This window comes from Lepisma saccharinum, chromosome 5 (assembly GCF_977018435.1).
Source record: "Lepisma saccharinum chromosome 5, izLepSacc3.1, whole genome shotgun sequence".
NCBI lineage: Eukaryota > Metazoa > Arthropoda > Insecta > Zygentoma > Lepismatidae > Lepisma > Lepisma saccharinum.
The window spans coordinates 33,801,361-33,824,860 of record NC_139233.1 but is presented as its reverse complement, the minus strand read 5'-3'; the positions used below and the strand labels follow the sequence as shown (position 1 = coordinate 33,824,860).

The 23,500-nt window shown below is 38.8% G+C and overlaps 1 protein-coding gene and 1 long non-coding RNA gene across 2 annotated transcripts in view; one reads left to right on the top strand and one right to left on the bottom strand.

Moving 5' to 3' along the window:
• LOC145988309 (uncharacterized) overlaps positions 1-23,500 on the top strand; it is a 264,996-nt gene that overhangs the window by 13,314 nt on the left and 228,182 nt on the right. The gene's annotated exons all lie outside the window — the stretch shown is intronic.
• LOC145988311 (uncharacterized) lies at positions 8,148-17,683 on the bottom strand. The gene is made up of 4 exons (XR_014441736.1): positions 17,612-17,683; positions 11,292-11,359; positions 10,811-10,946; positions 8,148-8,258 (listed from the first exon to the last, which is right to left on the bottom strand). It is a non-coding gene; the product is annotated as an uncharacterized LOC145988311 (long non-coding RNA).

Below are 23,500 nucleotides of genomic sequence, written 5' to 3'. Positions count from 1 at the left end.
ATTATATTGTATTGTATTATATATATATATATATATATATATATATATATATATATATATATATATATACACACACTTCATCAATAAATAAATATGCGTGTGTGTCTGTATATATATATATATATATATACACACACACACATACAGACAATTTTCTTATAGTACAAAATTCATTTTACAACAGCACATCAAATGCCAGATAGCATTGTACGCATGCGCGTTTGTAAACCCCGCCTACATATTCCGAGCATCTGCGTTGTGTTAGATAGCTCTCCATTGTTTCAACAACGATAAACAGCTTGGTGACCCAGATCAAATTGGTTCTGGAATCTACTGTGACGTGTACCGTCTACTTTGAAGTATAAAAAGGTGAGTTGCACAATATTACTATTTAGTGTCCAGCAATGCTGTCGACTTTAAATTTGCTTCACGGGTTAATATCAAATAGAGCCTTTGACAATCATCATGTTGGTGTTTTCGCAGCTAATGAATTACCTGTACATGTGGAACTACCAGCAGCGTTGATTGTAAATACAGATCCCAAAGATAGCCCCGGGAAGCACTGGGTAGCAATTTACATAGACAGTAACTCCCGGGGGGAATTTTTTGATAGTTACGGAAAACCTCCACATGTGCATAACCATTTGCGATTTTTGGAAAATAACTCTAAATTCTATACGTACAACACTCATCAGATACAAAGTTACGGGTCTGTGTACTGTGGGCATTACTGTTTTCTGTATTTATTCCATAGAGCCTCTGGTAAACCCATGCATAAATTTCAAATTTTATTCCCAGTACCGATAAAAAACGACAATATTATATCAACTTATTTGCTGACTCGTAAATTAAATTTATAATACTCGGTACGTATACTAGAAAATATTGACAGTAAATACTGTTTGAAATTTTATACAAGTTACATATAGTCCTAATAGTATATTAATAATTTTGTAGCATTACAGTTTACAACAGCTTACTTATAATATTTATCTTGTTTTGTGTCTTTACAGAACAATGACGCAATATCCAGAGATGGGATCTTTCAATGCTAGATTGTCCTCATTCAGAAACTGGCAATCAAAAGAATTCCCGTTTGTAGAAGCTCTGTCCGAAGCAGGATTATTTTACATTCAAAAAGAGGATAAAACAGTATGCTTCAAATGTGGTGGAGGATTATACCGATGGAAATACAGAAACAATCCAATACTAGAACATCGTCGATATTTTCCATTTTGCCCCCTGTCTATAAACCTAATTTCAGATCGACAATGCGGTTGATGTTTTAATTAAATTAATTAATATTTGTTATCCAATATTTTCTCAATATGACGTTTATGATATTCTGCTGATTTTTCTCTCACCATTGATCTTTGTAATGCCCCGCCCCCTCCACCTTTTTTGTCCAGCACATGCTTGGTTTGCTACGCGCGCATGCGTCTCAAAAACACACCCACGCATTTCTTCAAATGTATACCTGCACGCTGCGACATGCAGTATCTCGCAGTTCTTAGTCATGGAATCCTCTATTTCGATGCCGCTGAAAAAAAGATTTCAACCGTACACTAATTTCAAGGGGGTTCTTCAGAAAGAGAGCGATCAGCATTTACCTGAAGAACAAAAACAAGTAACTAGTCTTATACGCCAGTCGCTATTATTTGATCACGTCTACTATTTGAATGCTTCGAAAACAAAAGTTATCTCAATCGGACTTTCCTCTCATCTGGATTTCCAACCTGTGGTCAGGCTACACAGAAGCGGGGCGGCCGGTGTTGAACTACAGTTGCAGGAGTGGCACGCTCTTCAGGAATTGTTTCCAGTAATCGACAATTACATCGCTATTCCAGGTGAGCAGCCTCGTGTTTCCTACCCACTAAGTGAGCAACATGAATTGCTGATAACCACACTGTACAATCGCCGTCAGATCATTATAAGGAAGAAACCAGCTTACGGTTCCCTGGAGATAGTGTTCATCGCAGAAAGTTCGTGGCGGAACTTTATGAAGATATTTGTGTGCATCGAGCATGCGAAAGTTATGTGTGAAACAGTGTCGCCGTATCTGAAATCATATTTTGGAAACTGTGTGGAATCTTGCATTCTCGACCTTCGCGAACAATGTTTCGGTTGCACAGATATTTCCCCTGTCCATGCATGTAATAAGGAGAAGTTTGTGCTTTCCCATCTACATGGATGTACAAAACCTGAGCCTTTGTCTATACAAAACATCGACGGAAAAAGACTTTCCAAAGAAGTGTTTGTTTTTTGCGAGAACATGCTTGTGGAAAAAATAGTGAAACATTTTAATTCAGTGGTTGCAGCAGAAAATGGATATGATAGTGACACAATTCCTTATGTGGGTGAGTGAACAAACTTGAAGAATAAAAACTTGTTAAATAACATGCTGATAAACTGGTGACACAATATAAACATTTTACATATGTATGTGTGTGTGTGTGTGTGTGCGCGGCTCTTTTGAATTTTGTAAATATTGGTAATAAACAGGGATAAAATATATGTCTTGGCTTTTTTTCACTTATCACCCCTTTAAAAATCCTCATGGTTTATATTTTTACTGGTAACAATCGTTAATAACAACATTAATAATTAACTATATAATGAAAAAGTGTGTATTGTGGACTTGTCGAAGATAAAGCATGAGAGCTTTTCTTCACACTGGTAAAACTCGGTGTTAATAACATTAATAATTAACTATATAATGAAAAAGTGTGTATTGTGGATTTGTCGGAGATAAAGCATGAGAGCTTTTCTTCACACTGGTAAGAATCTGTGTTAATAACAACATTAATAATTAACTATACAATAAAAAAATGTGTATTGTGGACTTGTCGGAGATAAAGCATGAGAGCTTTTCTGCACAGCGCTGGACACGCAAAGGCAAGTATCTTTATTTTCATTCTATTTCTAACAATGATTCGCTATTTTTTCTTGTCACTATAAAAAACTAATTCATTTTTTCTTTTATCACATCTGTCGCCATCTTGCTTGTTTTTGTTTAATTCCTCTTTATGCATTGAGGTTAATCGAAACATAACTTTAGACTTTTACATGGAATTGAAACATAGAATCTTGCCTCCTTTGATTGAATCGAACCTGTGACTCCTCTTTGATCACAAAACAATAGTGACGGCCATCTTGGTTATTTTACCTACTCTTTATGCATTTAAGCTAATCGGTACTGGGGCCCCACACGGCAAAACAACAGATTCTAATTTATCTTTATACATTAGCGGTAAAGTCTTTGCGTTGTAATCAAAAGGCATTTTGTTTTGATTTTTAATATCTGTTCCTGCCTAAATACTAATGGGGACTCAACACACTTCTTTTTTTTTTTTTTTAAACAACATCATTATCTGCCAATTTGACATTGTGAATCGAACCCGGGGACCTTTTCATTACAGCATAAACATCCTATTTCCAATTAGTTCATTTTCTCTTTGTGCACAAAAAGCTAATCGGAACTTTTAAACAAATACAATTGAATATCCAATTTTCACCAACATTGGGAATCGAACCCTCAACCACTTGGTTAAAACATCTCGCGGAATAAAAACACCCCCCGCGCCGCGCCGCCCCGCGCCGCCCCCGCCCCGCGCCGCCCCGCGCCGCCCCGCACCCCGGTCGCCGCCGCCGCTAAACACAAAACGCGGCCACCATTTTGATTTTATTCAAATACTATTTATGCACAGATGGACTAATCGGGACCTATAATGGCGGGACTAAACAATTGGCCTAATTTAACTACCTAGAGAATCGAACCCGCGACCTCTTCATTGCCAGGTGACAACATTAACCACTAACCCAACTCGATTTTCGAACTCAACCATTTTGTTGCCTTTATTTACACACAGGCTGATCGAGACCATTCAATATTGACATCGTCGCCTTGTAATCAACGGGTCCCAGGTTCGATACTCGGTGGAGGCACATAGTGGTCCGAATCACCACTTTTCAACTGTAGCTCCAATCCTGATTAGTTTTGCCGTGCATAAAACGGACTTAAAAAAACTAACTCAATCTATCAACCAATCAATATTGACTCTACCAGGAATCGAACCCTCGACGCCTCTTGTTTTACAGAGCAATAACCTTAGCCGCTAAACTTTCGGGGGTAAAGCACCTTCGGCGCCATCTTTAAATCATTTCTTCATGTCTTTGAATCATACGCAATGGTTGCGCGCGCATTTCCTCCACACACACACAAACATACGCACGTGTTAAGTTAGCATACATCAAGAAACAACGTGACAAACCCATTGACCCCCCTCCCCCCACCGCTTCCGATGTCTTCAACGTGATCAGACACGTTCTGCTGACTCAACAATAAAATCACTCGTGGCCCGCTACAACCGGATGTAACTTAACACCAGGCGCATCAAATTTTTGCTGACGCGTAGGAACATAGTGCTGCCATTACTACTGTGCGTGTGCCAAAATTGTCCATCAGCATATTCATTCACTTTTGTTTTGCGCAAGAGTTGAAAACAAAAGAAAGCAGACGAGGCAATCGTGCCTCAACGCATTGTCCGTAGTCGCAATTGTCCTATTGTCGGATTAACGATTATGAACAATCGAGTTTGGACTCCAATTAAATAAATAAAAAGAAAAAAACCTGTGGCCACATCTGCATGGTGCGATCGTGATGAAATTTTTGTACGGTGCCGGCAGAAAGGCTTTCAATACAATTATTATTTTTCAGATTTTTAAAATTTGTCAAAAATCCGTTCTTATCAATTTTACGAAACAACTTTTTCCTTAATATTTGTTAGTCCTACAAAAACAATATTGGTGCTGTTTTGAAGCTCTTTGTATCTGTTTTGAAAATCCATTAACATTGTTAATTTACATTGCGAAAACGATTTTATACAGATTTTTATTCAACGGAGTACAGATGTACATGGAGCGTGACAACAGCGTAAACAGTGATGTCCGTTGAACCGTGGTAACTGCAGGCTGTCACTGGAGATCGAACCCGAGACACCCTTCTTAACAGATCCTTTAAACTGACTTTCCTCCTCCACCGCTGCTGAGAGAAATCGGCGAATAAGATGGAAACTCTTCAACCGCACGGAGCCATAACGTATTATCAGGACGACAAGAAGCTGGAGTAAAAAACGGGGCATGCATTTTCTCCGTACAAAGTCGTCTGAATCGGGGGAAAAGTGAAACCACGCATTCTTGTTCACGCTCTCCTTCCTTCCGCACCATCATCACGGCAGCCTTGAACTCGACTCGGCAATCCTTCAGACGATTACCCCCCCCCCCCGCCGCCGCCCCTCCCTCATGTCTCTCTCTGCCCCTTCGAGCCGCACGTTCTTGGATGTGTGACAGTATTTTTATGGCTTTGCGGGAATTTCGTGTGAATTCCTAATCTGATTTTACACGCTTGCGGACGTTTTCCTGAGGCGCGTGAACGATGGATGCTTTCGTGTCACACATTCTCCTGGTGGGTATTGACACTCGGTGTTCATCAATTTTTTTGTCACTTTTGGCTAATCGCGAAGATGGGGATGAAAAGTGATAAGATGAAGGTGGTGAAACCCTCACAAACACTACACTCTGTTCCCATTTCTCTGGAGCAGACGAACGAAAACAAGTTTCTGCGCAAGTAGTGACGCGAGACGGCTCCACCAATGAACACGTGAGGGGAACGGGATTGCGTGGAGGGGGAAGCGACTGCAGTTACCAGCCTTCAACTGCCCAGCAGCGTGTAGTGCTTCGCTCTGCCCACTCGATTCCCTCCCCCCCCCGCGGTTTTCCTCCAGAGATAGATGCGATAGGGTATAGCGTACGCAGGATTTTTTTCCGGAGAGAGCTGGAATTCTAAAGGTGGATACACACACACACCAAAACTATGCAACTGAGTTGCAACTATACTCTGTCCCAGCTAACTGTGGAGCAGACAAACGGAAACAAGTCTCTGCGCAAGTAGTGGCGCGAGACGGCTCCACCAATGAAGACGTGAGAGAGACTGAATTGCGTCGAGTGGGGTAAAGCGACTGCGGCTACCAGCAGCGTGCACTGCTTCGCCCTGGCCACTCAATTTCCCTCTCTTTTCTAAGGCTATGCGCGTTCTTGCTCCACGGTTAGCTGGGACGGGATATAAAAGAGGTGTAACAGCCTAATTGCTGTAACACAAGACCTAAGCGAGTGTTAAAGGTCTTCGAATTTGGTGTGGTTTGATAACAAATGATGTAACAAAACAGCAGAGATGATGGTAAAACAATGCCAGTCCTGCAAAGAGTCGGGCTACCCGATGGCATGCTGATAATCAGGGGGTTTCGGGTTCGATAACTGCTGGAGGCGCATAGTAGTTTGAACCCCACTCTTTTAAAACTTTTTTTCAAACTCTTAAGTTCAGTCCAGATAAGCCTCTCTGTGTATAAATTCCGTTGCCAAAACCTTTGCTGGCAACACAGTTGCATGTCTTTTAGAGTGTAGCTGCATTCTAAGGAGGGCGGGATACCAATAAGACACACTTTGGTTCTTCCCGAGTTCTTAACTGCCTTCAGTCGAAAATGTTGATTCTCTCAAGATTTCGGGATGGGGGTGTAGCCTCATCAGCCCCCCTCTTTGCATGAGTTCGTGCACACTAACACACGCGTACAGGATGGACACAAGTCTCCAACGGTATTATACTGGCCGTCAGTTCAGACGCCAGAGCCTCGTTAGTCTGCAAAGTACAATCCAGGGTGTACTAGGTGCTTCCTTACATTGAACCATCAGTAGATTTTCCGGTTTAATCAGCATAAAGTTACGGAGTCATTTTTACAGTACAAGCAAGTCATGGATGTTGAACCTTTCATATACAGTAAAACCTCGTTAATACGGAAACCGATAAGCCGGACTTTGCTTAATCCGGACAGGAAAAAGGCAAGAAAAAAAGCAGAATGAAAGGTTTCAAATGTGGCTAGAAGTCAACAAGAGAATTTCCCAAAGAAAAGGCAGAACCATGATGAAATCCTGTTTCCCGCAGACTTTTTACTGTACTGTATAGTGTATTTAGGCCTAATAAACGGAGTTTTAATTATGCGCTTTCTACTGCAGTGTTTACGTTATTTCAGTTAATCCGTTCTTTCGTTAAACCGGTTAACTTATCCCACATTAGTCCGGATTAACGAGGTTTTACTGTATTTGAAAAATGTTTTTTGATTATACTAGGATACAACTATAAATACCGCTAGCATCTACTACTCTGCAACACACATCTACCCACCGATTCTACTTGACCCCGTGCGTTACGATTAAATGTGCCACCTTCACTTTTCCCCCAAGTTCCTGTCACGCTCTGAAACAGCTGTGCGTTTGAAGTGAGATTCAACTATCACCCACGTGCCACAGCAGTTCTTGACATAGTGAACGCAGCAGCATCAGCATATAACACACAAGCTTTTTTTTAAGCTTTCCTTCATCACAAGTCTCTGAAGCTGCCCCTATAAATGTATGTATTTTGTGCTTTGATGTAACGATGATGTATTTATGCAGGTGTAGATTGTCTGAAATATAAATGAGTTCTTAGACCGAAGCGACATCTGCCGCTTGAGGATTTCATCAATCGAACGCAAGCTTGTGCGGTGTCATACCACTACTTTGCGAAACGTTGCTCCTGATTGGCACGTTCCCAAGCGACATGTATCGCGCGTCGCTTACGTCTGAAATCTCCCTCAGTCCATAAGGAAGCATTTACTGCGAGTGTGCGAACAACAGACCGAGGCGACACGATGCACGCCATTGAGAAAAGAGCCACACTGAAAACGGTCATTTTTGTTACAAGAGCGAGTTTGAGCTCCCGAAGCACATAAAACTTGGCTCCACTGCATGTACCTGTATATCATACAGGGTCGTTTAGTTTCAGATAACAACATATAGTTATCAGTTTACAGTCAGAGATTCATCATTGATATAGACGCGTTTGAAAACCTGGAATTTGAAACCAAACTTTTGTTTTTTTCTTTTACACGTACTGTCGTTCACCACCTCTTCACGATAGTCAACACGATGAAGGGAATATTGATTAACTTGACTAAAAGGAAACCATATCTTGGACTGGACTCGAACCCATACCTTTCGATCGTGAGTCAGTTACATCGAGCTATACTTAAAGAAAGGAAACACCACATGTAGACGAGTACATATTTATTATTTTTCGAAAGTACACGACAATCTACACACATTAGGAATATGACGTTTGGCCTCATCTGTAAAGACAATTTAGAAGCTCCAAAATCGTTGGTATTCCCCTGAAATTAAAAAATATTAAATATAGTAAAACCAGTGTCGTTCTTAATAAACATATTGCATTACTTTTACAGTATAATTATAACACTTCGTTGAACTTCGATTACAGTGGTACATGAAGGAGAGAAGGAGACATATTGATAAAGTGCATTACACCCAGCCATAAAGACACATGAGATGTGTGTAGGATGTTACGTGATCACTTTTTACCAACCAGATATCCAATGGAGGCTGGGTAAGTTCCAGATCCGTTTTGTACAGCGCGATTGTAGGAAAAATTTCCACATGAGATCACGCACTTCGGGAATCCAGTGTGGTTCTCCAGGGTAATTGTGACCCAAGGGAGAAGCTGATGGGGGGCTGCAACTTCCCCCAAATCCATGAACAAACAAACAAACAGACAATGTTTACAGGAATATATCTATCTTCGAAAGTACAAAATTACTCGAGAGGAATAGGGCCTCCCCGATGGAGTAGTGGTAACATCGTCGCCTTGTAATCAGCAGGTTCCGGTTTCAATACCTGTTGGAGGCACATAGTGGCTCCTATTCCACTTGAAACTCTAGGTCCAGTTCCTGTTAGCCTGTTTGTGCTGTGAGTCATTCATGTTAATTTTGATTCATTCTAATATGCATTCTTATATAATAATCTCTTTCCGATTTTTTAGAAGATAAATATATCCAGAAAGTAAAATCTATGAAAGTACCCGATCAAGGGTGCTAAAAAATATATACATTCTTTTTGACAGGTAACGTCACAACAGTCCTTATAGTCTGCGTTGGGTTTGGAAGGAAAGATTTTCAAACTTTTTCTCCGAACAGAGTTATTGAATATTAATATTGGAAAAGTAAAATAATCAATAATGCACGGTCCATTAATGTGAGGATGTAGTAGGAAATTTGTTCAATGTACAAAACATGAACATGTTGTATAAAAGGCATTAATTTGAGTTCACCTTAAAAAATCCTGGGTACACCACTTCTGCCGGTAATAAAGTAGATAAATGAGGTGGAGACTGAAATAAAGTGTCAGGGATTTGTAGAAAATAAGAAGCATAGAAAAAGAAAAAGAGAAAATGACGAACAAGAGAGATTAAATTGGACTACTATCAACGCGCCACATCCATTACTTACGCCAGAAAATATTTGAATGAAAGTCTTAATCCTTTTGTCTTCGTAAGGGCTTTTGATACTGAATTTCACTCTTAACATTTCATTTTTTTTCATTTTTTAAAAAGTCAATTTATCAGGCTTAATTTTAAACGAAATCTATACTTAGCTTGCAAATCGAAACTCCAGTTGACTTCGATTGATCATCAGAACGCAATTTCTATTTTTTACATTAGAGATATTTTAAAAAGTGTTTTAATGTAGATGTAAGTAATACACTGCTTGATAGATAAAAATAATCACAGTAATAATGAATCGTAAGTGAAAAATGTGTTACAATTATTAAAAATAACAAAACCAAAGAAAGCGCAAATAAAAAATTAATCAATTCTGGGTTTCTTCAACAACAAAATATTTGTAGCGGTGTCATCTATCGATTATATTTTTACGTTCCCTATATTTTGGATATTACTGACTACGCTTTTTCTTGTGAATAGTGTACAAGTAAGTTTGATTGTATCATTGCAATAACAGTTCTAACAAAGTGTATTGTTCAGTGATTATTTACTGAAAGCTGAGAGAGATTCTATTTAAAACAAAATACAAGTTTTCATCAGTGTGAAGTTCAATGCCATGATTTTCATCCTTTCCACAAAGACTGTAGAGCGACAAGTCGGAGGAGGGGCTTAAGGCAATTTTTTGCCACCACATTAACTGTAGCGAAACAATATATTTTTGCCACCGTAGTATTCAGTGTGTTAAGAATAATATTTCAAATGTATAGAGAGAACTAGGTAGGCAAACTTTCTTTAACTAATTAATATGTTTGTTAAGTGGATATTAATCATTGAGGCTACTTATAATTTCTTCACACTGCAGAATGGAATTGTAGTTCTGCTTTCGAGTATTAATATAAGGAAAGTGATTAAGAAAATAAGAATTTGTAAGTGAATAGATTATGATAAAACAGCAAATGGCGTACTTGTAAAGCTATCGCCTTTTGAAAAAAAGGGTTCCTGGGTTCGGTTCCAGTAGAGGTACATGGCACAGTATTTCCCACTCGAAGCTGTAGGCCCAGTCCCGATTAATCTATCTGAGCTTAAAATCTATACCCAAAAAGAATACAAGTACAATTTTAAGAATTATGTAACACATTATATTGTAATTATTATTAAATATTTTATTGTAGAACTGCTGGTGTCCAGTCGTTGGATGTCTGACTGCAACGCTAGAGACCCGGGTTCGATTCCCGGTGTGGTGCGTGTGTGTGTGTGTGTGTAATGACAAAATAATAATAATAATAATAATAAAAATAATAATAATAATATAAGGAAACCATTACTGTTGATTCAAAAATAGACGATATACGCGTACACAAAATTCATAATATATCTTGCACCCACCCCCTAGAGTCATCTTAACTCGCCACCACTGTTTGTACTTACATGTTCACGGGGCTAGTGCCAACCGAAGTCATGGTGCAAGTGGTGCAGATCGTGGAAGTGCGAGAAGTCGTGGTGCGAGTCGTGGAGATGGTGGTGATCGTGAACATGGTGCGGGACGTGGATCACATAGTGCTCGCTGCGAAAAGAAAAGAGAAAATCGTTGAGCGAGATAACCAACGATCAAATAATTCAACATTTGCTCAACAGATGGCTCTGATGATCTTAATACATTGCATACGAGGGCAAAAGTACAAATCCAAATTCAGCAAGTTGATAATATTTAACCTACGTTTCTGTTTAAACATGGACAACCTCTGCGGTACACGCGCTGAAACTAAGGAAGATAATTCAGTATAGAGCGTTGAGAATTCATGACTCGAACATCAAAGTCTAGTGGGTTTGAATATTCTCAAGGCAAAAAGACACGGCAGAAAAAATATAATAAACAAACGAAATCTTCAAAAAATTAAGGTGTACTTACTGAGTTGGTCTAAAACCTGGCTGTGGGTAGCACACGACAGCGGCCATCACAAGGAAAAAACAGAGGATCTAAAAGTAAAAGAAAATTTAAAAAAACTTGAGATCCCATATATCTTTAGTTTAAAATTACATATTCAGTGTTGCTAACCTAGAATCATTTTCCCAGCTTAATTCACATAGTTTAGATCAGAGGCCTGCACAAGACCTGGAGCAGACCCGTTCGCGAGACATCGCTCCTGAAATGCCATGCAACCTGCGCAACACCCTCGCTTGAGCAGCTTGTCTGGCCACCTGCCCAGATCGTTCCTGGCAGGCATTGTAGACCCGCCGGGTACCCGCAGTCTTACGATACCTAGTAGGTCTCAGTTCGTTCTTTCCATCAACTGCAGACCCCTCCCTCTGCATGACGTAGTTGCTTCGAGTAGAAACTGCACCGGGCCCACACCGTTCTGCAGTGTTGCCAACTGCAATAGATTTGCACTACTTAAAAAAGGGAACTCGAAGCTTCGTAAGCCACATCACCAATGAAATGAGATTTACGAATGTTGCTACCCCCCCCCCCACACACACACACATTGAAATAGGTTTTCCGTGGCACAGGATCCATAAGTATATGTCGTAAATAACCAATATACGTATATATAGTGATATAGGGCAGGACTGAAACATGTCACGTTCGACGCTGAAGTCGCGAGTCAAACAACACACTGTTCTACTGCGAACACCAGCGCCGTAGCCAGCCAGGGGCATTGCCGTTACCCTCGTTTTGGGGGGGGGGGCAAGTACTTGGATAAACGTAACAACAACAACAATCGCAATAATAGTAATAAAGTAGCATGAAAGGCATTATTATCCTCATAAATCACGCAAAAAGGGGGTAGAAATCGGTTCTCACGCATTTGTGTTGAAACAGAGGATTAGAAATATTTTTTTTCAACACGTCAATTTCACGTTAGCTAATAATGGAAAACAAGCACACAAACTATTTTTGAAAGAAAGAAAGTGCATGATAAATGCATTCCGAATGTACATACATATGGCATGTAAAATTTCCATGTACAATATTTTATTTTCACATGGAGCGACGTATTACATAATTAATTCATCCAACTCGTAACAAACCAACATTAATAGCAAATAATATCACGGGCCGCCATAGCATTCTCTGTTTTAAAACTTTTCTCACTTAGATCGTTCGGCGCTCAGGGCCGACTCCCGCTACCCCTTTGCTACGGCATTGAACTTGATGAGACTTGTACTTTAATGTTTGACCCCCACCCTGACCCCTCCGCTAGACAATTTCCGTCCAAGGTTGTGAGCAATGCACCCTGCCCCCTCTGGTTGCGCCACTGCGTGCCTGGTTAAGGCACCATGCAATGAAAAACAATTAGTTTTCAGTGAGGAGATTTTTGTTTGCTCGATCATTCATTTAGATAAATGAAACTGTAATATTGCGTGCATTTCCTGGCAATAAGATAAAAACTGCTTACGCTGAACTGAAATCGCTAAGTATATAAATTCTCCTTGGAGAAGAAGCTCCTCCTAGGACTTCGTAGGATTTAGTAGCTACGTAAGTAGGCAACACTGGCTGCAGCCGTCCACGTGGTGATGAAACACCTGGAGCGACACGTTGCCGGAGGGCTGTTTCCTTCCAGCAGGTTTTGCAGGCGCCCGGGTCTTGATGAATGCCCAGGTACCTTGTAAGCGCAGAGCGCCTTGAAGACCAAGAACCCGGGTAGAGACGCAAGTCGACTCGTTGCCGTGGGCAGGCGAGCAGGTAAACCTGTTATCGCGTGCAAGCGGGCAGTGGGTAGGTAAAAGGCACACTATGCTGGCCTCTAGTTTAGATTCATCCACAAGTTTGTTAGACCTTGGAAATATTGCTGCAAACACTTTTTAGGAAATTTCTAATTTTTCGAAACACTTTTACAATCCTCGGAAGTCTGAATAATCAGATCCGTTTAAAGTTCCTTCTAGAATAATCAAATAAATCGTCATATATTTTTGTCTTCGCTGTTGTCTAAATACGTGCAATAGTTTTACAGTGCCTTAAGCATATTTACTATCGGATACCGAGACGATAGTGCAAACAAAACCCAATGACCGTTCACCCGGTTTTTCTGCACGTTATTCTCAAGAGATGGTTTTTCAGAATTTGGGATAGTCCTAAAGGTTCCTCGAAATGCATGAAATTTTCGATAACAATTTTCCAAAGGTCTTGTATGAATCCAGGAGCCTCACAACGATAATTACCCAGAGCTAAATTTTACACTTACATGCAATCGGTTTCCATTATACTGTAGTATAAAGTTGTTCTATGAGAAAGCACAAACCATTTCAAAATATGTTATATATAGGGCTATGATTTTCATGACTTAGCACATTTTTTTTTCGTAAGGGTTCTGGGTTCCCTAAATATATACTTGTAGAAATTCATATTGTGAAGAAACTAATTAAATTAAGGTGCTTTTTAAGGGCATATTTAAGCATATTTGACCATTTCTACATGATAGAGCATATTTTGACAGATTTGCGGTCATATTCAGCATATACCGCTTTCTCAAGGAATACGTATACCTACAATTTATTTACAGAAAGTATTCATTGTACTTTGCAATTCAGGGCTGATAAAGTGAAAATAGTATGTGAAAATATCTCAGCATATGTTAAATAATTATGTTTGAAACAGTTCAGTTGTAAGGGCATATTTTTCAAATTATAGTGCATATTTTTTTAAAAAATTTCAGGTCATAAGAGCATTTTTATTTTACATATTTTGGTAATTCTTAGATCATAAAAATCATAGCCCCTAGTTATATATTTCACAATGAGATTGCTTGACACTTGAGAGTAACCTGATATGTTAAGCTGAAACTGTAAGGACATTTATAGCCTTGTTATCAAGAGTTGAAACGCATTAGGTGATTATTTAGCATCGTGTGTGTGGGAAAAGGGGAGACAGTTGTGGGGTGGCAGATCATGTGGGAAGATGCTGGGTGTAAGAAGGTGACCAAGTTTCATCCTCTGCATGTTGATGTGAAGTTTTGAGAGTTCGTAATGTACAGCGGAATGTATAAATATTTATCAGTCAAACTGTCACCTATACTACTCTCAAAAACTTCAAAATATATTTATTTTTCTTTTATCTACCCATTAATTATTTCATCTACTAGTTTCAGCATCCTTATGTTATTTACATTTTACTTTTGCTTTCGTACTTTCGATCTGTTCTTTTCACAGTTCTCTGTACATCTGCAAACTTTACGCTCTATATCCTATCCTTCTACCTCGAAATTCTATTTTTCTCCCATCTAACATTGATAAATCATATCATCTAAATAAACCTTTCCCTGTTTCTAACCAATTTAATTCTCTTTTCTCATCGTCATCTGTTTGAAGTAATGGTAATTTGTAACCCTCTTTGCTTTTCCATTACATCAGCATTACCATATGCTCTACATTGTTTTAAAAATAATATCTACCTACCGTCTCACCTTAACCGACAGTTTCAACGATTTACTTGTCACTACAATTCATTTCAATAGGTGTCGCTCCTTTCTCTTACTTAATATTTTGTGTAAAAGTGCCAAAGCATTCAACTTTTCAGAACTTTTCTCAAATCTTTTCTGTTAGCATATAAAGTATTAGCAAATGAAATTGAGAAAGAAAAAAAAACAATGAGAGAAAAATCTACTTAGCAATGCTTTTCGTTACAGAACAAGGGGTTTCGTTTATGATATACAATATAACTGTACCTCCATATGCAACTTAATATCTAAAAAACTTGAACAATTTTGAATAGTTCCAGTATTATATCAGAAATTCTGTCTATATATCCACACTTCCAAATACTTCAAGTATCTTACCACAATTGCCGACACATTTGAAGTTAATTTAAACTTGTACTAAACATTAAAAATATATTTAAGCAATGTCTAAAACTTGTAACTCTTTGAAAAATAATAATATTTCTGTATACAAATGTCACTTCATAAATGTTAATATTTGTCTTCGTTTAATTTTATATTCATGAACATGAGGAACATTTTCTAGATATATATTTTTTTTAATATACTTGTTTAACTTTTTTAAAATAAGAACAATATTTCATTGGTTATATGTTCTTGAACTGAGCAATCAGGTTAATTTGTGTCGAAGTATAGTGATATGCTTATTGGTATAACAAGTTTTACCTTTGTATTTGTATTAATTACTTAGTAATCAATATATATTGATATACTCAATTGTTGATTCGAACAACCAAATAGACAGATGAAACAATAATAATACTGAAGTAAGACTTGAAGCTTTTCTAAAGTAAGACTTGAAGCTTTTCTAAAGTAAGACTTGAAGCTTTTCTAAAGTAAGACTTGAAGCTTTCCTGAAGTAAGACTTGAAGCTTTTCTGAAGTAAGACTTGAAGCTTTTCTAAAGTAAGACTTGAAGCTTTCCTGAAGTAAGACTTGAAGCTTTCCTGAAGTAAGACTTGACGCTTTTCTGAAGTAAGACTTGACGCTTTTCTGAAGTAAGACTTGAAGCTTTTCTAAAGTAAGACTTGAAGCTTTCCTGAAGTAAGACTTGAAGCTTTCCTGAAGTAATTGTTGATTCGAACAACCAAATAGACAGATGAAACAATAATAATACTGAAGTAAGACTTGAAGCTTTCCTGAAGTAAGACTTGAAGCTTTTCTGAAATAAGACTTGAAGCTTTTCTGAAGTAAGACTTGAAGCTTTTCTGAAGTAAGACTTGAAGCTTTTCTGAAGTAAGACTTGAAGCTTTCCTGAAGTTAGACTTGAAGCTTTTCTGAAATAAGACTTGAAGCTTTTCTAAAGTAAGACTTGAAGCTTTCCTGAAGTAAGACTTGAAGCTTTCCTGAAGTAAGACTTGAAGCTTTTCTGAAGTAAGACTTGAAGCTTTTCTGAAATAAGACTTGAAGCTTTTCTGAAGTAAGACTTGAAGCTTTTCTGAAGTAAGACTTGAAGCTTTTCTGAAGTAAGACTTGAAGCTTTTCTGAAGTAAGACTTGAAGCTTTCCTGAAGTAAGACTTGAAGCTTTTCTGAAATAAGACTTGAAGCTTTTCTGAAGTAAGACTTGAAGCTTTCCTGAAGTAAGACTTGAAGCTTTCCTGAAGTAAGACTTGAAGCTTTCCTGAAGTAAGACTTGAAGCTTTTCTGAAGTAAGACTTGAAGCTTTTCTGAAATAAGACTTGAAGCTTTTCTGAAGTAAGACTTGAAGCTTTTCTGAAGTAAGACTTGAAGCTTTTCTGAAGTAAGACTTGAAGCTTTCCTGAAGTAAAACTTTAACCTTTCCTGTCGACGAATGATAAAAAGATTCACCGACCAGGTGAGTTGTGGAAAAGATTCCAAGCTTTCGACAGCTAACGTCACTCGTATCTTCAGCGTAGAATAATAATAATAATAATACATGAACATTGTAATTATACATATCTCAGCCCTCTAAATAGCATATTTGTAACTTAGTTGTTCTAGGGATATCAAGGTTTATCAAATATCGATTGCTCAAGGATATGCCATTTGAGATTATTCAGGTCGCAATAGAATAGCACTGGATATGTCTCAATTCAATACATTTTATATTTTTGTTTTCTTACAGTTTCCGATTGATGACGAGATAAAGAGTGCATATTGCATCTACTTAATTTCTAGATCTTTCAGCTCATGAACATTTCATATTTGAATACGTAATAGTTTCGAAATTATCTCATCATGAAAGATTAATCGGTTGGGTTTTTTTGCCTGCCAATCGAAATATTTTTTATAGCGTTCAACTAACATTTCATGAACGTTTGTAAAAGTTTAGACCTTATCATTGTTAATTTCCAAATTATCGGCAGTTATTTATAATTGTTTGTTGTTTGTCATTGACAAAGATACTGGCCAATCAAATTAATTTATGTTTCCTTGACCGAATATTTGGTAGGTCTTTAAGACTGCGACATTTAGTATTTGTAGATCTGTTAATTTTCGAGACGCTAATGGTTGACATGGACACAACCTATCGCATAAGAGTACGTTCTTCAGATTATGCTTATCAGTATATTTTGTGCATCTTTTTTATTTAAAAAAAATCACTGTTTTTACCTACCCGGACGTACAGTGTTCCATCCAGTAAAAAGTGTTTTAAAAAGTTTGATATTTTTACATGTGCATGGGACGAAATGATACTGCATTCGTTCACCGTGTGTACATCTGAAACCTCGCACGTACTTTTGTTTTACTTTTTACCAATTTCACCATTTCTCTCGAACGCTACAGTACAAGAACACTAACCTTGAACCTTGCAAAATTCACTCACACTTACCATAAACTTGACGGCGGCCATATTTGTGTCAGGAGTGCTAGACCCTTAGAACCAACGATCGGAAGGTTACAGCAACAATGATGCATTGGGAAACCAATACACTTTATTTATACAGACGGTAATGATCGTGACACAACGCCAAGACAATGAAAGCGGACAATTGGCAAGATAATCAGACAGGAAGCTGGCGGACCTTCCAGCATGACGTCTACGGTGGCTGAATACCATTGCCGTATACTAAGGAGGGTTAAGAAGAGGGGGGCAATATTGTAACGAAATCCTCACCCACTTTCTTTTATTTTGTGGTGCTTCAAATTCATCTCGGCTAGTGAAAGTGTTCTGTCGTAACTTCCAATTGTCATTCCGGCTGTGTGTATGTGCGTGGTTGTTGCGTACCGTTGTCCATCTTCGCTCTTGACCCGCGGGAAGCAGGTCTGTGTAGTTGTTCCAATCCTTTCAAAGCGTCAGCCAAACGTATTTCTTGGAGAAGCTGGTGAAATTCCAGTTGCGGATGACTTGTCGTTTCTAGCCCCCTTTGCCCAGTCTGGTGTTCAAGAGATCAAGGCTCAACAGGGCCGCTCAAATACTGAAGATGCAGTCTCAGCCACTATAGCAATCACGACGACGAGGATGAATGGTGATCGGGCAAAACTGGCGAAGGAATGCATGCAGGGCTCGATCTAGGGACCTTGAATGGCAAGATTGTGAGTCGACCTTTCAACACGGTTTTTAGAAATTCTTTTACCTCCAAGTTATCATTTTTTTTCATCGGCACGGTACCGGGATTATAATCCTGTGGTTGTAGAACACTGTGCTCACCAGTCGGCCACGGATGCCGATGGGGCCAACCGAGGCTTCTACTATACCATACATATAAACAATGACACAATCTTATACAGTGTGTTCATTTTGGCTTTGGGCCGAGAGCGCGTGACATGGAGCAGATGCCGGCATTTTCATCCCGTAACGTCTCACTTATTTACGCACATATCTTTAGCATGTAGACAATTAAATTAAACATTGCATAAGGAGTACTAACATGTGTTATAAGAGTTGTTCAAAGTTGTTCACGCGCTATCTCGGCCCAGAGTCAAAACGAACGCACTGCATTTACGCCGCTAATAGCGACGTTGAGATGGATGAATGGATGATGATGGATGAATAATTAGTAACGGAAAATCATGTTTCATGCAAGGCAAGAACTTGAACCTGAATCTCGGGTGTACTCATTGCGCTGAGACTAACCAATAAAAATCAAGTGCTACAAACATCCATGTTGCTTTCTCTTGCACGTTGTTATCCCAAAACGAAGATTCAAGGAGTGAAAAAGGCTCCCATTGTCCATAAAACTAACGTCACTACTTTTTATCGTCCCAAAACTGTTGGTAATAATGTCGTTGATGTGGTCCATTCAATTATTAAAATATCTTACGTTCCTTCTTTTTGTTTTGATTATTCTTTGTACGCTGTATTTTCTTACACGCAGCTTTATCTTGGCCCCTACACAAATATTAAGACACTCCCATCCTTCGATACTCCCGTCAAGGGGACATTGGTCGTACTATTCTGGAAATTATATAGTTACTAGCTGATTACTCGGCGTTGCTCGGGTATTTATTTATCCCACCTTCTATTAGACAAGAACATAATGAATTCTAACTATAGTGTAAAATGTGACAAATTTTATTTACAGGTATTTAAAAGTAAAAGTACAGTATACGAATTACAAAGAAAAATCTCTTACAAATTCACTTAATATTAATTTAACTCACAACTTGATTATAAACAACATTTTTAGTTTCATTTCCAGGAGCAAGAATAAATAAATTGAACAGCATTGAGTGTGTCACTATTCATCTTAGCGACCCCGAAGGCCCGAAAGCTATGGATTCCACACTAATATAGGTCGTTTTCGATTATTTTTAGATGTCACCCCCTTCCCACCGTCTTCTCCTAGGGGTGCCAGGGGTGTCTTACCCCCACAGTATTTCTTTCCAGATTGTAAGTCATATGTGTATCAAGTTTGGTTGAAATTGCTCCTGGCGTTCGAGAGTTAGGTCATTTTTGACATTTTACTCTTCACCGCCTCTCATCCTCCATGCTGATAGGTGATGAACTTGGAGTTGAACTGCATTGGGAATGTCACTATTCATCTTAGCGATCCCGAAAGGTAAGGATTTCACACTAATACCGGTCATTTTCGATTATTTTTAGATGTCACCCCCTTCCCACCCCCTCCCCTAGGGGTGCCAGGGGTGTCTTACCCCCACAGTATTTCTTTCCAGATAGTAAGTCATAAGTGTACCATGTTTGGTTGAAATTGCTCAAGGCGTTCGAGAGTTATTCCTGAACAAACATAAATACATACACACACACATCCATCCATACATTTATATATATATATAGGCTATGCATATATATGTACACACAGACATGTGGTTACCCACAAACTTCCTTGTGAAGAGCTGTTGGTAGAGTAGTTAACCGTTAAAAAGAGGTTATAAACCTGCAGAACAAGAACTAATTAAGCCACTGTTCCTTTTTCGTTGCATGCGCTTGTCGTTTTTCTATTTTCATAGACGGGTAGTTGTAGTGATACACTTGTCTTAATAATCATTGTTGGTTTTGTGGTAGTGTGAGGTATCGGAGGACAGTATCAGTCAGGCCTTCAAACCGAAAGTTCTGGAATCGATTTACGCAAGAGGCACATCCCACTGCTTCTAATAGCTACGTACATATTACGTTACACCACTGGCGTACGCAGAGGGTGCTGATGGGGCTACAGCCCCTCCCGAAATGTTGAGAAGATAAAAAGTTTCAAATGAAAGCAGAAAAGAACTGGGGAAACCCTTAAAGCAAGCTCCGATTAATATTTTCCCCTTTGAATAACTTTTAACCGGTGGTTCTGTAACAGTATCTGAAAGTATCTGTTGGATTTTATTTACCGATACCGGACGATACATTTCCGTCAGTTTAGTCTTTTGTGGGGTCCGCAAGAATGTAGTGTGGCACTTCCGTGGAGTCTAATTATGCTGGAAGATGAAATACAGCAATATAAGCCTGACAAAAATTTAACACAAGTTGTACTTATCAATCAGTGGTGGTGAGTAGGTTAATAAAGGGGGGGGTGCAACTGCCCCCCTAATCGCCATGAGAAAAACTATACAGGGTGGCTCAATAAGTCACTTAACACCCTCAGTACAAGGCCACTGCAGCGCGCAACATGGAAATGGTGATGACCAATCGTTATCAGGCCAAGGGGGAACCACATTCACGCCACCCACACGGTCGGCGGCCATCTTGATGTCCGCCATCTTGAATTCAACTTTAGAGTTTTAAATGGGAAGGGGGTCGTGCGAAATATAAAAATGGGCTAGAATTTCACTAGAAATGCAATGGTGAAGGTTTTTTCGACGTATCTTTAACCAGTAAAAAGCTATGACTGAATTCTTGTACCAATTTGCTCCTTTTCGAGGTATTAGAAAAATGCCTAAAAATTTGTTTAGCGCTTCGGTAATGCATCGAGATCAAAGTGACGTCTATGGAGAGACGTTGGCATGCCATTGCACATTATTTTAATCGGATACATCCATGAAGAACTGTGCATTATGAATGGTTGTCGCGAACAATTTACAGTGTGACGCTTCCATTGAATTAAAAGTCCTTCACAGTGACAAGGCTAATGTTTATGTTCATAAGAAAGTTTATAAACAGAATATGTGACCCTTGTCATCTGATAACTAACTTTGGACAAAAACTGGTTCATAACGTTCCCATAAGTGTTCTGGTGTTCTTCCCTATTGAAAAAACTCTGTAAAAAGTACCTTCTTCCATAAGCAAGGATGAAAAAAACTGTTTATTTAACAAATCCAAGTAGCCCTAAGCATTTAAGGTTCCGTTGATGGAAAATTGACTAACCAATCGTGTTCCACACAGCACGCCACACCATTAACTTACCAACACTAACCATTCAGCTTTGATCTGTCAAAAATGGGTTATCAGATAAAACTCATCGAATATTCTGTTTATGAACTTCCTTATGAACATAAACATTAGCCTTGTCACTGTGAAGGACTTTTAATTCAATGGAAGCGTCACACTGTAAATTGTTCGCGACAACCATTCATAATGCACAGCTCTTCATGGATGTATCCGATTAAAATAATGTGCAATGGCATGCGAACGTCTCTCCATAGAAGTCACTTTGATCTCGATGCATTACCGAAGCGCTAAACAAATTTTAAGGCATTTTTCTAACACCTCGAAAAGGAGCAAATTGGTACAAGAATTCAGTCATAGCTTTTTACTGGTTAAAGATACGTCGAAAAAACCTTCACCATTGCATTTCTAGTGAAATTCTAGCCCATTTTGATATGTCGCACGACCCCCTTCCCATTTAAAATTCTGAAGTTGAATTCAAGATGGCGGACATCAAGATGGCCGCCGACCGTGTGGGTGGCGTCAATGTGGTTCCCCCTTGGCCAGATAACGATTGGTCATCGCCAATTTCAAATTCCATGCCGCAGTGGCCTTGTACTGAGGGTGTTAAGTGACTTATTGAGCCACCCTGTATTTTGCGATTAAGTAAGAGGTATTTTAATATTCTGACGTAATTCTTGCATGTTTAAAGCAAAACTCTAACATAGTGATGCACATGATTGGAAGAAGTTACAGTCATATTAGTCAATATTTTGAACATATTTAATTATTACATTTCAAACATCATTATGGGTAAGAGTAAGTAAGAGTATCGGTGTGGATATCGGTTCAAAGTGGTATTGACTCAGCCCTAATAATTATGAAATATTTAATTGTATGTTCCACCCTCCAAGAAGCAGCTATGCAATATCTACCTTTACAATTGAAGCCCCGCCCGAAATAAAATCCTGGGTACGCTAGAGAGTTACACTGTAGGTCCAAACTAGATTATCTCAGTAACGTAATCTTAAAACAAATTCTGAAATCATAAAACTTGTCTCACCCCTCAGTTTATTTATGCTGGTAATCGTGGGTTCAGTGATCGTGATTAGGAATGCATGTCTCTAACTTTCCTCATCACTTCGAACGAATGTTAGGATTGTACCTTTAACGAAGGGTATGGATCCTTCCTTGCTTGTTCAAATCCTTCATTCGTCCTCGCAATTCTCTGTCGCGTTAATCTAACTGACGCAAATTAGACAAGTTAAATTAATCATCCAATGAATTTGACTGAAGTAATTAAACTTAGTTGGTTCATGGCCATGAGGTGCAAGTTTGTTTTTAAGTTCACTTTATGCACAGATAGGCTTATCGGGACTCAACCGTTTCAAAGTGGAATTCGAACCATTATTTTGCTGTGCGCCACTGGGTATCGAACCCTGGACCGCTTGATTACAAGGTGACAACGTTATATTTATGTATGCCACCGGGTAGGTCAGGATATGTAGTTCATACTTTAGTTTCGTAACCAGATATTTGAGACACGATAAGTGCATCATTCATCAATTTCAATGGTACAGTTCTGCAACACCATCAAAGTGACCTTTCAACGTTTCAAATTACTAGTGTTAGAACAAGTAACTTAGTTAAAGCTTAGTTGGTCCGTATTTGTCTGGCAATAAGGAGAGGCAACAATCAAATGGAAACTTGTAAACTATTGGTTTCCCTTGCATCTTCACGTCAGCTTTAACATAATATCCAAGGAGTGTAAAGTTCACTGTGCACTGTAGAGTCCGCTATATGTCGTTGTCAACGGCTCTGTGCTGTGACAGTCAGATTTACCGTCATTATTATTATCATTATTATTCATGTATGTAGCTGTAAAAAGACGTGTTGATTCAAAGTGTTAAGTGTTTTAATTTGTAAGATTACATATTTGATTTTTGCCAAGCCGACGGGAGGAACGAGACA